This window comes from Chenopodium quinoa, unplaced genomic scaffold (genome assembly GCF_001683475.1).
Source record: "Chenopodium quinoa cultivar QQ74 unplaced genomic scaffold, ASM168347v1, whole genome shotgun sequence".
Taxonomy (NCBI): Eukaryota; Viridiplantae; Streptophyta; class Magnoliopsida; order Caryophyllales; family Amaranthaceae; genus Chenopodium; species Chenopodium quinoa.
In genome coordinates this window covers 4,258,515-4,274,675 of record NW_018743252.1, presented here as the reverse complement: position 1 = coordinate 4,274,675, position 16,161 = coordinate 4,258,515, and the positions used below count along the sequence as shown (strand labels likewise).

Sequence of the window (16,161 nt, the reverse complement as noted above, 5' to 3'; positions counted from 1 at the left end):
GAGATGGGGCTAAAGCCCGTTGTATGAATTGTGAAATAGTGAACTCCTACTCACTATGAGTTCAAAGGGAAACATTATATAATAATTCGGAAGCACAAATTTTTATTTTTTGTCCATCTCTAGATGTTTGTTTTGTGCTTAGCTACAAATGAGAAAGAGATTGAGCTTATGGCTCTTAATGAACCCATATCCATATTTTTGGTGGTGTGTTGTAGCTCACACTTGATGGGATTCGCCTACTTAGGTGTGGAAGTGTGGCCGCTTCCTATGAGTATTTTGTGGGTTTATACTCTAGAGCACCTATGAGCATCCAGGCTTGAACGTATGGCCAGTATAATGCGTCACCTTTATTCGCGGAATTTCAGAATATTATACATGTTCAATTGTGTGGCTCAAAGTGATGGGTCCCTAACTCCCTATTGAGTTCAAGACGAAGGTCACTTGGTAGGTGAGGGATCATAGCTTGATGTCCACTATGTGTTAATTCAAGTCGCAAGACATTGACACTTATGCAATTGTTTTGTTTTGCCTAGAATTATTTCTTCTTCCTTTCTTTTTCATATCTTCGAACCTATGGGGGATTGTTGGAATTTCTTGGTATAAAAAATAATTAGAGTGTTGAGTGAAGGAAAGAAAACAAGAGAAAGTGAGAGTCATAAATGAAAAGGGAAATATCCCACATTGGTGGAGGGATAGGTTTTCTCCTTATTTTTATATTGTACTAGGTTTTCTCCTTATTTTTATATTGTACTATGTTAGTACTTCTTAATTGAGTGACTTGGAGGTGGGTGTTGTACCACACACATGCGCGGGCGCCGAGCCGAGCCGGGTCGGGTCGGTCTCGGGCTCAGGGCTCGAGCCTCGGGGAATGCGATGCGCGGGTGTGGGTCCTTTTATTTTTTGGAGGAATTTTATTTGACATAATGTTCCTTATTTATTTTAGCCGTTTTTTTACTGTTGGGAATCCCTTGATTACAGCTAAACCGTTACACTCATTGATTGTGGTTTTTGACTGGCCTGATGAATCTGGACAGTTTTTTGGCTACGTTCTGTCTCCAATTGTGGACAGTAACGGTCAGCCGTTTTGCTTGATTTTTGGCCTTAATCATATGGCTGTTTCTTCCTTTTTTCTTGCTAGTCGTTGTTGGCCATCTTCCTCCAGTCCCTCTTCAGCAAAAGACACAGAAAACATTCCTCTCTCTTCTCTCTTAAAAATAACTAAACACTGTTCTAATATTTCTAGGCAAGTATTCTAAATTCCAGTCAGGTTTGTGAGTGCACATAAACTCCGGCACCGTACTTATCCTGGAGGACGACCGCTTCTTGTCTACTGCACCGAGAGGTAGCGCGGAAGCGTCTTTTAGGTCAGTGGTTCTCCACGACACGGCTACTGTTTTCTGGTTCACGCTTCAAGAGATAAGTGTACTGTTTTATTGCTTTTAGTATCATATCAGTTAACACATACCTTGACGAGCAATTTGCCTTAGTTTTCATCTCTTTTGCTGACCTAAATATGATTTAAATTGTAGAATTTTTTAGGTGAGTTTAGTACTGAATTGGTGATTGAAATTATCAATAGATTTGTAAATTGTTTAAGATGAAGAAATCTAATTGTAAATTGGGGGAGGTACATTTTGGGAAGTAACTTGGGAGAAACTTCCATGGATGAATGAAAGATTGATGGTGATGATGATGATGAGGATGATGATGGCGCGCTTTTTTTTTTTTTTTGAGATAGCATTTATTTGAATGAATTGCAACAAAAATTGTATGGAGTAACTTATACTTGTTCCGTTTTTAAATACTTGTTCCGTTTATTGTTTTTTGCACTATTTATTTGTCCTAATATAAGATTATGGATGCTTGTTGGAATCGTCTCAATGAATAAATTATCAATTTTTAATTGTTAAAATTCATGCTTATTGATAATTAAAAATATTATTGATGATTAACATTGGCATACGTGTCCAAGAGAAATTGAGTAAGTAATTAGAAACGGAAGGAATACTTCGAGTAAACATAGGGCCATAGCCCAATACCTGGTATGGGATGTGTCAAGTCCATACCAGAATAAAAAATATTATTTGCTATTTTTTTTAAAGCTAAAAGAAATTAGAGTAGGTAAAAGTGATGGAAGGGGGTAAAAAATCATAACCCGCTAAAAAACACAGAAATCGCGAGAAAGGTTTTTTTGTGGTCGGAAAACCACTAAACCGTAAAGCTCGGTAGAAGAGATCCATAGCTCTGACTACCTCTGAACTTTGAAAAGAAGAAGCTCCGTGAAGATCTGTAGCTCTTCGTAGAGCTAAATTCCTCTTTATCAGGTAAATTGGTGTTTTGATTTTAGGGTTTATTTTATAATTGGAACAACTTTGAGTGAATTGGAAGGTTTTTGGAAGGTCGTATCAGTGGGTCTTGCATCAAAGTCATCAGAATCTGCTAGCTTAATTTTCCCTTTGAATATGGTGTTGGTTTAATCTAAATTACAGGAGATTGTTGAATGTTGTTAGTTTTTTAAATTATAGGAAATTGTCAAATGTGCGGTTAGTATTCTAAACTATAGGAAATTGTTGAATGTGTGGTTAGTTTTTAAATTATAGGAAATTGTTGAATGTGGTTGCTTTTTTTTTTTTTTTTTTTGGTTGAAAAAAAACTGTCATACTGTTATATGCAGCTGAATAAATTGTGATTTACACATCTTTATAAATTGTTATTTGCTGCTTATCTGAAATAAAGGATGTATATCTGCTTGCTTAAAGGAATGAAATAAAGTGAGTGCTGTGAAGTTCTGTTTCTGTTTTGTAGGAATGAAATAAAGGATGTATATTTTTGTTTTGTAGAATCTGGTTTCTTAACTTGCTTGCTTAATTTCTGAAGTAAAGAAGTGAACTAAATTGATGAACCTGTGTTATGTTCTGTTTTGCAGAAATGGAAGAAGCTTATACAAAAATGGTTGGATTGGAATTTTTTTTTTTTTTATATCTGATGCTGTAATTTTGTTTGCATATACTGTTATATGCAGCTTAATTAAATGTTATATATTGTTGCATACTATAATATGATGATGTTAAATTCTGATTTCTGATGAATTTCAATTTACTCTATATTATATTTAGAAACTTTAATAGGAACTAAAGTATATTCATAAGGTTAACAAGTATTGTAAATTCAAATGGGATTTTGTGGTTTTGGGTTAATAATGAAATGAAAATATTGGTACGTTATCTCATAAACAGACATAGTTAATTGATAAACAGATATCGTACTTAGAGAGTGATAGTAACTAACATAATCGTACCATTTCACGAGTACTTAATTTGAAGTTATTAAATCATTATCCTAGGGATTTGACTATTGTTTACAGTAAACATACCCTGGACACATGGACCACTAATGTGGTGACACGTGTCCCCCAAAACTAGAGTTCAAAGAGCTATGCAGGGTATGACACGTGTCACGCGCTCATAGCAAGGTGAAAGAGGCCTAAGGTACAATTCCCGAGAGCCATAAAAACCCCAAAACAACTACTATCTTTGTTTCATATTATTTGCAACTTTTGCTTAAAATGGATGCTACACATTATTTGCAATAAATGTTTTCTTTCCTTTTTAAGTTGTCATTTCTCTCTCTCTTTCTCCTCATCACATGCATTTTATTTCTCTCTTTATTTTACACTCACAAACAAATTTTGCCTAGGAGTTTGTGCGTCTTTCAAAGTTGCAAATAATATGAAACGAATGTAGTACAATAAGTCTTGTATAAGGCTATATAGTCATGCCTAGTTGTTAATCTATTTTCTAATCACTAAAGTTGTTATCAATGTAGTGATGTGTTGATAAACAATGAATTACTTTTTTTTTTTTGAGTAAAAGGTAGCAGGAGCATATTATTAATTACTTATTAACAATGTAGTAAGGTTTTGTTAATTTCAGATTACTAAAGTTGAAAATTTGTAATAACTAAAGTTGTTAATTTCAAATTTAATTATAACCGATAAATCGTTATGAACTATTTAGAAAATGGTTATTTATAAAGATGAACTGTTTTATTTGTTTAGATATTGTTATTTGTAAGCAAATAATGTTACGTATAAATATATGCGACCTATTGACCAGATTGGTAAATAAAAAAGACCCTAGCGAAGGTGACAATTATGGTAAAATAATAAATAAATAAACCCTAACTCCAAGCGACATTTTAGTAAAAAAAATTCTCAAGTGACATTTAGACCAAAATATCTAACATTTTCTGACAAAGTCTTCAAAATTCCTAAATTAATTCATTATTGTATTTTTTAAATCACAAATTCTTATATGTGGCTATCCACATGGTATAGCCACTTCACATAATCACATATAAGGTGATTAATAAAGTAACTAGTTATTGGCCCGGGCGATGCCCCGGGTCGTTATAAATATATTGCTTTAATCAAACTATATATAATTTGGCTTGTTTGTCACCTTAAGTGGTGAGGTTTTTTTTTACAGAAAAAAAAAGAAAAAAAGATGATAGCTTAAATAGTTTGTTGTTTGTATGAGCTGGTTTGACTATAAGAATAATTTTTTGCATTAATATAAATAGGGTAAATGATAAATCAATCCGTTGTAAATTAAAAAAATTGATGAATCAAATCTAACATACACACACACACACACATAAGATTAATTTTAGAGCGTCACATAGGAAAATATTATATTTTAGCCAATGAAAAAAAGAATTGCAATTTATTTTAGATCAAAAATTTAATATTAATTATAAAAATAAAATCAGCGCGTTTTTTATGTGACTAGCCATATCGTGTGGCCGGCTGAGACACACTTAAACATTGACCGAGTAACCCTAACCGTCCGAGTAAGTAAATCCTGACCCAATAATCCCGACCACACTGTGTGACCAGCCACATAAGAAACTTTGTAAAATAAAATATTATCTTTTTATATTACAAATTTTATCTAAATATGAGAAACAAAATTAATAATTTATTTTATAATAAAAAAATTCAAGTAGTAAGCAAGCAAATATCACAAAGTTTATTAGATAAATATATATTCAGTAAAAAAATTTATTTGAAAAAATACAAATAAATCATGCATCGCACGAGCTTCATCTAGTCTTTATAAATTTGATGTCAATATATATGCTACTACATAATGCACAAAAAAAAAAAACATTTACTCTATAATTACAATTGTATGAATTAATATATATAAATCAAAACTTTTACTCTATAATTACAATTTTATGAATTAATGCACACAAAAAATGGAGTAATGTTTAATTTCTTACAAATTTTATTATTGTTCAATTATTAAGGAGTTACATTCTAAGGTAAATTTAAATAGGGTGTTAATGCATATGAAGAGTTTTTCAATTAAACTAAACATTAATATATAGAGGTTAATGCATGGAATTTTTCAATCATTAAAGAGTTGGTATGATATGGCGTCACATTATATGCCAAATGGCAAAATTAGTGACACACGACAGAATAGCATGTCTTGCCATGAGCTTTAATAATATATATAGATATTGATAGGGGTCACGGTGAAGAGCAAATAGGGTTACCTTAGTTAAATGAGAAAAAGGGTTACTCTCTTAAATAAGTGGAATCATACTTTCATTTTTTAAAATAAAATAATAGGGGTTACTCGACTGACAAATGGAGTTACTTATTTCTAAATTACTTGATTTTACTCGTATAATGAATTTGGGTTACTTTTATCGACAAAATGGGGTTACTCTTATGATTAAATGAGGTTACTCATACATACAAATGAAGATTACTTTTATAAACCAATGTAGCCACACCGTGTAGCTAGCCACATACAAGACTTACCCTTTAAAATTCGTTTTTCCCATTTAAAAATTTGATTTAATAGGTTATGCCCTTTTATTTTAATAAATCCATATATTAAAATTACTTCCAACCCCTTTTTACAAATACTTTGTTAATTTAAGGGGTAGGAAAATTAAGTATAATAAATATTGTTAGATAGAGAAACTGTTATATGGAAAGATATTGTGTCATTTACAAAGAAATACTCCATCCGTCCCAAAATTACAGGCAAATATTTCATTTTGGGTATCCCAAAGGGTTCCTCCTATTACTATAAATAACACGCAATTATTACTTACTTTTTAGCTTTTCCATAAAAAAATCCACACATACCTAAAAAAACCATTACTTATTTTTTCTCCTTTTCATACAAAATACACGCATACCTACAAAATCATTACTTACTTATTAACATTCACATACAATATTCTCTACTTTATATTATCCTCATACTTCGTTCTTCACTTTTTATCTTTTTTCATACAATATTCCTCTACTTTTTCCATCCTCCTTAAAAACTGTACTTTTTAGAGATATTTACCTGTAATTATGGGATAGAGGGAGTACTATTATATAGATAGAAATAAAAATTAGCATTTATAAATAGATCTCTTTCTCATTTTTTATTAATTTTGCATAACATTGTTTGTTATAAATAGAAACTGCTATATAGAAAGATATACTGTCATTTACAAAACGATACAACTATATAGAAATACATACTGTCATTTGTAACATTAATTCTTAAATAGACACGGTTCACATTTCTTCTAAAAATAAAAAAACATGGTTCACATTAATTTATTGTGGACCACTATTAGAGACACTACGATCGTTTTAGCTATATATAAAAAAATGTCATTATGTTAAAATAAAGGTTATTATGTCATTGTGCTATTATAAAAGTCATAAGAGGTTAATTTTCTTTTAATGAGTTTTTTTTAATTCTGATCAATATGTATAATAAATGTTACTATGTTAAAATTAGAGTCACTATGTGTAATAAAAGTTACTACTTCCTCTGTTCTTTTTTACTTGACCTGTTTCTTTTATCAAGCTTGCCAATGCAAAACTTTAACGATCAATAACTTTAATTATCAATAAGTAAAAATTATAAAAGTTATATACTATGATATTACTTATTGAGACGAATTTAATAAGATCCCACATGAATATGTTTTTCCTTATATATTATTCACAAAAGATGGTCAAAGGAGAGGTGATGAATAGTGTAAAAGTCAAAGCGGGTCAAGTAAAAAAGAATGGAGGAAGTATGTTAAAATTAGGGTCACTATATTCAATTTAACATTAGTTGCGCGCGTATGAACCACGGGTCTACATTAATATTATTGTAAACCAGGTCCACCATCCACACAAGTGTTTTCCGATTTATAAAGAGATAAGCTTAATTAGAAATAGATCCTATCATTTATAAATAAATCTCTCTCTCTCTCTCTTTTTTTTTTTTTTTTATGAATTTTGCATATCATTGTTACTTATAAAGAGAAATTGTTATATAGAAAGATATAATGTCAGTTATAAAGAGAAACTGTTATATAGAAAGATATACAGTCATTTATAAAGAGATACTGTTACATAGAAAGGTATACCGTCATTTATAAAGAGATATTGTTATTTAGAAATAGATACTATCATTTATAGATAGATACTGTTGTAGATATTGGTTTAGTCATAACATTAGCTATGTTACGATAGTAAACGTGGCCGTAAGTCCCATAACTGTACCAACAAGGCCAAGTAACTGTACCAAAAAGGCCAACTAGGCACACAATTAATATACATATTTCTCATGTACAAAAACAATAACTACTTTGTTTTCTTCCTAGAATTAACAGCATGTTGGTGTTGAAAGTAGTTCCAAAACGTTAGTTCGAGCTTCGTTGTACCCGGACATCAAATCTTCCCACAATAGCCACAATAGCCTCTCCGGATTACGCTTAATCGCGGCCAACATATGGACACCTCCGTTTATTATTATTTGCAACAACCGTACCTTTCACGGAGGCCAAGGCAAAAGTTTTTAAGCATGATTATTAAAATATAAGGGCATGTCCTTAAACACTAATCCAATTAAAAAAAACAAAAGATTATCAAAACTACTAAAACCCAGAATCACCACCACCGAACCCACCGTAAACCACCACCACTAAACCCACTGTAAACCACCACCAGCGAACCGTACGTAAACCACCACGAATCAGATCTGAACCCCTACAACCACCCCACGAACCAGCCACCACCACGAACCCAACCCACGCCACCCCTACAAAACCAAACCCAAACCAGACCCACCCAGCCACCACCACGAACCAGACCCACGCACCCCCACGAAACCAGATCCACCCAGCCACTACCACGAACTAGACCCGCGCACCCCCACGAAACCACATCCACCCAGCCACCACCACAAACCAGACCCACGCCACCCCACGAAACCAAACCCACAAAACTAAACCCACACAGCCACCACCACGAACCAGACCCACGCCACCCCACGAAACCAAACCCACAAACCAGACGAACCCAGCCACTACCACGAAACCAGTCACGCCACCCCCACGAAACTCACGCCACCCCTAAAACCAGATCTGAAACCCCTAACACCCTCACGAACGAGAAGATTTGTTGATCTTGATGAGATCGTCGAGGGACATGTTCAATCGATTTTCCATTGCCATTGAAGATGTGGTAAAGAAGAAGAAGAAAATGAAGAGGAGAGAGAAAATTGAAGGAGGAAGAAAATTGGGGAAAACTAGAGAAAGTGGGAAAATGAATGATTTTTGGTGAAAATGATTACAATAATCAGATTTATTAGGTAAAAAGTTAAATTAGGTTAATGATTTAATTAGATGTCTAAGTTGTTTAAGTAAGGGTAATATGGGCATTTTGTTGGCAAAAAGTTACTAAAAAAGGAAATAAAAAAGTTTGTTGCAAATGATAGGAAGCGCCCAATTTTAGTAAATGTTGCAAATAATAATAAACGGAGGTAGTACAATTTTTACATTATTTATTAATTAAACGTAGAGAACAATAGCTTTCTTCATGACCAAAAGGAATACAACAACACTTACAGGTTCCCTAGTTGAGCCAAATCAAGTGAAGTCACCGTAACACATCCGCACTGACTTTACGAGGCCGACACCCGTCACCTTCATCATTATCCGAAGAGGCAAAGATGGCTCAGACAGATCCTTAATACAACATAGTAAAAACCAGTTCAGATGTGATTTGAGCACAACAGAAACTGCAAATATTAATGTTACAATAATATAGCCACAATAACAACACTCAATGAGATTATTATTATGTTTCAGGGATAGGGACTGTAACAGGAAAACATCCTTGCAGAAAAGGGGCAGAAGACAATGGAACCCATCTTCCCAAATCTCTTGATGTTTCACCATAAAACAAATTTCTTGATGTTTCACTATCTCAAAGGGTTGTTTTGCCCAGACTTTCAACTACTCAGCATGAAAGAAATAACTTTTTTTTTTTTTTTTTTGGCTTTACATATTTCACTGTCAAATTTTTTGACAACTGGATGAAGTGAAATGCTTATAAAACATATACAGATAATTTATAATAGCACTAGAAGTAGCATACACTAGACTACAGATTATTCTACCATAATTGACTTCACACTACTACGAATTACTACATTTCAACAAAGAAATATTCAGATTAGCAATTTAGAGGAAGAGATATAGATCAAAAAGTGATTGATTCAATACAAGGTAAATTTCCACTTTATGAGAGAAGAGCTCTCCCAATAATTAGTTATATTTAGGTGGTGTAAAATTTATTTGAGATAATATCATAAAAATAAGTGAAAACTATATAAAAGATCTTCAGAGAATCTAACACAATAATCTTATTCTCTAGGGATTTGTTAAACATCGCCCACAAATTACTACATAAAGCCCACAAAATTCACTTGGTTTCCCAAAATTGCCCTTGACCTTAAAAAAAAAACACTCACACTCTCGTCACTCACACTCTCATCACTCACACTCTCATTGCTCATCTTCTTTCAACCTCTCTAAAAAAAAAAATTCAAAATAACGGCAATGTCGAGGCGGCAAGGCAAGGAAGTGGCGGCGGCGGCGGAGGGAAGGATGTCCCAAGGAGGAAAGGTATATTTTGTTTAAAAAAAAAAAAAAAAAAAAGGGGAAAACCGCCGTGAACGCGGTGGGGCGCCCTGGCTGGACGCCCAGCCGGCGGTGGTGGCGCCAGATGCAGACGCCGCCACCAGTTGGCTGGCGTCTGGGCTGGACGCCACCGCCACGGTTGTGGCGTTTAGTCTAAGCGCCGCAGCCGTGGCTGTGGCGTCCAGCCCAGGCGCCAGCCAACTGGTGGCGGCGTCTGCATCTGGCGCCACCACCGCCGGCTGGGCGTCCAGCCAGGGCGCCCCCCCCCCATTTTTTTTTTTTTTATTTTTTTTTTAATTTTTTTAAAAAATTGTTTTTATTTTTTTTTTTTTTTTTTTTTTGTAATATAATTTTGAATTGTTTTTATATTTTGTTGTTTATTTTTATAATTTTTTTCAATTTCGTTGTATTTTTTCTACGTTTATTTTTGTTTACTATTATTTGTATGTTTTTAGTGTATTTGATTTGCGATGATGATTATTTATCGTATAAATTTTTGTATGTTTATATATTTTAAAATTTTGTGTAGGGTCGTCATGGTGGGGGGAAGAATATAGAGCTTCTTAGTAGAAGTTATTTAGTGGAGAGGTCGGGGCATAGACATGTCAGATCCCGTGGTATTTCGGCCTCAGTTCGTAGAGAACGGATCCACCGTCGGGATGAGGATGACGATGACGATGATGATGCTGAGGAGGGTGACCAGGAGGAGGAGCAGGAGGAGGGCACAGATGAGGATGAGGATGTGGACGATGGCAGTGGACCGTATGATGATTACGGTCCATTCAGTCAGAGGGTTGATGACATGTACGAGACGCATATGGTGGAGGTGCGTAAGGGTAGGGGTGGTAGGTTTGTTAGTAGATCTGGCACATCATCTGCGTCCACTGTCTCTGGGGCAAGCAGGAAACGGTCGAGGGCGGGTAATGATTCTTGGGTTGTTAGGAGTGAGGTGCCCGGTGGGCCTGTTGACGGGAGTGTGATTCCTAGCTTTCTAGGACACATAGCTGCCCGTATTTGGGAGGACCAGGAGAGGCCTTCAGTTACGGGGTTGTTGAAATGTCATACCCGGGAAAAGACTTGTAGTTTTTTGCGTACATGGGCTGAGGCCTGGCCGGCGGAGAGCGAGATGTTCGAGCGACTGGAGGGCACTGGGGTGAAGCACGTTCCTGCCACCATGCACGATAAGATTGACAGTACGCTGATCACGGCTTTCATTCAGCGATGGCAGCCGGATACAAACTCTTTTCACCTTCCGTTCGGTGAGATGACGATCATGTTACATGACGTCGAGGCCATTCTGGGGATTCGTGTTGAGGGTAAACGACTTTGTGCTGTGGCTGATGCGGATCAGGCAGATTCGCTGACGGAGTTGTTGGCGGTGGACAGGGTTGCACTGTACACCGAGGCGCTAGGTGTTTGGGAACACGGAGGTGTGAAGATCGCATCCGTGTTGCAGCGGTGTTTGTACCCGAGTGCACGTAGGACGCCCGACGCACAGCTGAGTGCTTATGTTTTTCTACTCCTCGGATGTACCTTGTTTCCGGATAAGAGCGGCGGAAACAAGCTCAGGCCACGCGACATCGTAGAGGCGTGTGACCCCGACAGTGTAGGCCAGTTTTCCTGGGGATCGGCTACGTTGGCGTATTTGTATCGCCAACTAGGATTTGCGAGTCGGGCTGACGCGGCAGGTATCACTGGGTGTCTGACTCTATTGCAGACTTGGATATACGAGTACTTTCCTGCATTGCGACCACATCGTGACCCAGTTCCTATTGATGAGGGGATGCCGCGTGCTTGTGCGTGGAGTCCGCGCTCGGAGAAGAAGTCCGTTGACCGCCTCCGATCGATACGGTTATTGCTGGACAGGCTGTCCCCCTTAGAGGTAACGTTTATTTATAGAGTCTACATTTTATTATTTGCACATATTATATTCATGTTATTATATTTTATATGTTGTAATTGTACAGGTGAACTGGATGCCTTTCGGCCCGAACCCTAGTGTTAGGGTACCCAGGACCCTGTACACGGGACTCATTCAGTATCGTGACATCGTCGAAGCGTACATGCCCCAACGTTGTCTTCGCCAGCTTGGATTTGTCCAAGTTGTCCCTCCTCCCCCGGTGTGCCCGATGAAGGCGGTCCGACCTGCATCGTCGAGGGAGTACGTCGTGGAATGGCCGGATATCATGACCGGGACGTGGGACCAGTTTCCGATGGTGGCTCGATTATGGACAGCGGAGTTGCAGCGGCCGCCCTCTGGGGTTACTCCCATGTGTGACCATTACTACATGGAATGGTTCAACCGGTATTCGCACCCGAGGTTGATCGCTGATCTCGACCACAGCGATGATGATTATGTGCCACCGCCTACTGCCACGGAAGCGGTATGTCTTTTATTATATTTATCGTTGTCTTTTAATTAAGTTTTATTTGTTGTTATTGTATTTCATCTTCTGTTTTTTGTTGTATGCAGTGGATGGGAAAGATAATGCAAGACGTTCAGAAACTCTCTCTTGAGAAGGACAGCATGAGTGCAACAGGGAGAGCTGTTGTTGATAGTCTGGAACAGACCCTTGCGCAATGGGAGTCGTCGTCGAGGAGGGATTACTGATGGTTATTGTATTTTATTTATAGAGCATTATGTTGGACATTATGTTGTAAAATTGTAACATTTTAGATTGTTCTTTTAGCTTCCAACTTAAACATATTATCAGTGCTGTTTTTAAATTTTGATATAACCGTTCGTGGATCCGCGCAACTTACCCATGCAACATATAGAATGCAGTAAGCAATACAATATAAAATATTAATGTTCTCATTAAAAGAGCAACGTACAAATAAGATTACAAATAAAGAATGTAAACAAGAAAAACTAAAATGCAGCTAGGGTGTTCCATTCGTGGATCCGGTCATTATATAGCGCATCCCAACCCTCTACGCTCGCTGTGCGAATGTTGTACCACCGAGGTATAATCGGTGGCACCGGAAAATCGGTTGACATGTCTAGTCGGATGAAATGTCTGTATGACGACCCAAGAAACGCAATAGCTAGCTCTCTGACCGGTGTGGTGACAGTCTCACGCGACCGCCAAGGGAGAACCGTGGTACAAGGATAATAAGCTTGACTATGCACTCCCAGGCCGAAATGCATGACTGCGCATTTGTAAATGTTTGCAACGGCAAACAGATCTAGGGGCGCGTCAAAATAATGATTTTCGCCGCAAGGTCCACCTCCCCACCGGATACGCCGGAGAGCGCCATCCAAGTCATCCTGGTACACATGACGATAAACATTTCGGTTAGAGGCAATTTCGCTGTACATCAACTCACGCACCAAACCGTAGTTGTCTTCGCCCATTTGAAAAACATCAGCCACGACCCGGAATCCGCAGTTACCATCTCCGATTACATCATTCCACCCTTCCACGTACGACATGATGATCGCAGGTATCCTTTCCTTGTACGGAAACTGATAAACATCGTTTCTTCCTATTCACCAAATAATTAATTATAGACAGTTAAGAAGACAGGAGTAACACTTTAAAACTATGTGCAATAAAAACAACCAAAACGTACCAGTTCTCAGGGGCATATTCACAGACGATGAAGATTGACTACGACTAGATGACGATGTCCGACCACGAGAACGACCACGACCAAGACCACGGATATACTCAAACGCACTCCTGTTCCGCCGTTGTCGACCTCGAGGACGATCAACTCCTTCGGGTTCCTCATAATCTAAGTTAGACGGGTGGAACATGTCATGAAGCACATGAGTAGCGTCACGAATAATAGAAGGATGGCTGGAGGACACTCGGTCGTACATCGAACGGAACTGCTCCAACTCTTCCTGTTCACGGTCGGCCGTTTGATTGTCTGCATGCTCACCAATAACAAGCGTCCTCCAGAATGAATGGACCTGATCAACATGTAACGACGCCCTTTCTTCTGTAATAACGCGATGAATGGTGCATGCGCAAGGTAATCCATGAGTTACTGAAATAGTACACCCACACCGAGTATACACTTCGTCAGCCAAGTCCCTCACCCTGTTCAGCTCAGTGAGAATCAACCCCAAGCAGTAGTGCGACACACGACCATGGAGAATCTTAAATATAAAATGGCTATACATCGTACCATGTCGTCGTCTGGAGTCCTCTAGAGAGTTCCTGATGTCGTTCTTCTGAGTTTCAATTGACTTGTTCAGTCTAGCGAACAGTGTATCCAAAGCAGCGGTCGATGAATCAATCCAGTCCTTGGTAGCTCTATGAGCGCTCTCAACTCTACATGTTGTAGTGTTCCCAAAATGAAGTACCTGGTTTGTCCAATATTTGACAAACTTTTCCCTATGAGGGACCCATTGATGCATCACATAGTCCACCAGTGCCGGACACCACTGGTACGAATCCCTGAAGTTAGCCAATGCTCGCTCATACGCTTCCTCTGTGGTAGCCTGTAGGATCTTCCGCCACTTACCATTCACCAATCTCTCTGCCATTTCCAAATTCTTCTTGAAAAGGTTGTAGGCTTTCACTTTCACGCAGTTGTTGATGTGCCATGTGCACAATAAGTGGTTCGATTCGGGAAACAGCTCTGCTATGGGGGCAAAGAGACCTCCCTCACAGTCGCTGACGATGGCTGCTGGATGAACATTAGGCCCGATGTAGTTTCTCAGCTTCTCCAAAACCCAATAATAACTTGGAGCCGTCTCATCCCTGATGATTGCATGACCAATCAGAAAGTTCTGGTTCGTTGGAGCCATCCCAACCATCTCAACCAGAGGGAACTTGTACTTGTTTGTCTTGTACGTTGAGTCGATCAAAATCACAAATGGCCAAGACTTGATCATATCAGCACAATCAGGATGCAGAAGGAAAAGATGAGTCACCTCCGCTGTATCTTCATAGAAATCAAACCAGAACAGGTAACCACGTGATTGTGCCTGGTGTAGCAGCTGCTGTATAGGGTTCCTTCCCTCTGACCGTTCAAACCTGAGTTGCTGTCTGACGTTGTAGATGTGTCTTCGGTTTGGATGGTCTTCTGGAAATTTCTCTAACACAGATGCTAATATTTTAGCAGGCTTCACTTGAGCATCACTCATTTCTTTCACAACTAGTTTCGCAGCAGGACTTAAGCCGCTCAGTTGTCGATGACCCTCTTCATATACTATCATCTCATGGTTGTGATACCCCCATTTAGAGTAACCTATCACTTCCCAACCGTCACGACTCCGTAGTTGTCGAACCTTTACTCTGAACTCACACCCACAACCTTTCCGCTTTGTGTCAAACCGAGTGGCTGTACGAAAATCTCTTTCTTCTCTTTTGCGATAACGGTCACATCTCAAAATGCGATCCATTCTACCATCCCGTTGAGATTTATGAGTTGCTACTACCAAGCAAAATCCAGCTGCAATTGCAACCTGTTTTGCCCAATCAATCGCCTGTTGAGCTTCTTCGAATGGACCATCATGTCCAAATATCTCACTGTAATCATTTCCGTCTCCACCATATTCCTGCATCAATTATATATTACAATAAATACATTTAACGGATAATACATTTAATTTCTATATTTTCACATAATTAACACAAAAAAAAAACATAATTATATATAATCAAACTTAATTTTTATAAAAACCCAATTCGAATTTTCAAACTAAATTTAAAAATATACCATTTCGAATTTTCAAATTTAATTTTAAAAAAACCTATTTCGAATTTTCAAATTTAATTTACAAAAAACCCATTTCGAATTTTTTTAAAAAATCATTTTCGATTTTTTATTTTCACAAAAAAATTAAATAAAAAACAACAACAAAATCAAAAAGGAAAAAATAAAAATTAATTATTAAAGGTGGCGTCTGCCAGGGCTGCCACACCCACTGGACTGGCGCCTGGCAGGGCCGCCTCACCCAGTGGAGTGGCGTCTGCCCAGGACGCCAGTCTGGTGGTCTGGGCGTCTGGGCTGGACGCCACTCTGGTGGTCTGGGCGTCTAGCCTGGACGCCACTCTGGTGGTTCTGGCGTCCGGCTTGGACGTCCAGGCTACGGTTTGGGCGTCCACCCTAGGCGCCGGAGCCACTACGACGGTATACCGTGAATTTTAGCGGTCACTTACCTCGTTTTCCGTCGACGACGACGTACCTCCGGCG

At 38.0% G+C, this 16,161-nt stretch overlaps 1 long non-coding RNA gene across 1 annotated transcript; it reads left to right on the top strand.

Moving 5' to 3' along the window:
* The first annotated feature begins 1,598 nt into the window (after nt 1–1,598).
* On the top strand, nt 1,599–3,089 carry LOC110734853. Its single transcript, XR_002513929.1, has 2 exons — nt 1,599–2,324; nt 2,927–3,089. It is a non-coding gene; the product is annotated as an uncharacterized LOC110734853 (long non-coding RNA).
* Nucleotides 3,090–16,161: the final 13,072 nt, after the last annotated feature.